Here is an 802-nt window from a genome sequence, read left to right as displayed (position 1 = left end):
AGGCTGCCACGCTCTTATAAAGCCGGCGGGCGGGGTGCGGGAGGGGGGAACCCAGAATAGAAAGATGCCGATTGGCCCTATTTGGTGGGCCGCGGAGTTCTGTCGAGATGGGGGGGGGGGGGGGGGCGTGGACGGGACACAATGTGACAATGTCAACGCTGTGAGGTGTGATCCACGTCACAAATTCCTGTACTTGTCCACGCTGCCATTTCACAGCCACCCCCGCCCCCACAAAGAAAATCAATGGAGACGCAAACGATCTGTTCCAGGGTAAAACTAAAGCCCTCTAAATACCTTGTAAGCCATTCATTGCCATAGACGTTGATCTTCAGAGATATATATATATATATATATATATATATATATATATATATCAGAGATGGAAAAAAACTTCAAAATCATTTTATACAGGAAAAAAAAGTTGGTTTTCAGTGTCGGGAATGGATTTTTTGACGGGGGGGGGGGACAATTTTGATGAGTTAACAAGTGATTTATTCTTATCAATTTTAATTTCAAGAAAATATTTTTCTTATCAAGTCATCTTTACCAGGGTATACCATATAGTTTTAAGAATTTTTTTAAATATCTATATATCTATGATAATAAGAATATATAAAAGTACACCATTGTGTGCTGTATTAAAAAAAAAAAACTTGTGTACTTGATGGAATAAATAATTCGTGAACTTTCAGCTTTCCAAAATGTGGGAAAGGGTGGAGCAGCGAGGCAAGAGCGCCGCCGTGTGTTCTTTCCGAATAATATTATAATATCCATCCATCCATTATCTGATCCGGTAATCCTC

The sequence above is a fragment of the Syngnathoides biaculeatus genome, chromosome 13, assembly GCF_019802595.1.
Source record: "Syngnathoides biaculeatus isolate LvHL_M chromosome 13, ASM1980259v1, whole genome shotgun sequence".
NCBI lineage: Eukaryota > Metazoa > Chordata > Actinopteri > Syngnathiformes > Syngnathidae > Syngnathoides > Syngnathoides biaculeatus.
The sequence above is the reverse complement of the archived record's forward strand: the minus strand, read 5'-3'. Positions refer to the sequence as shown.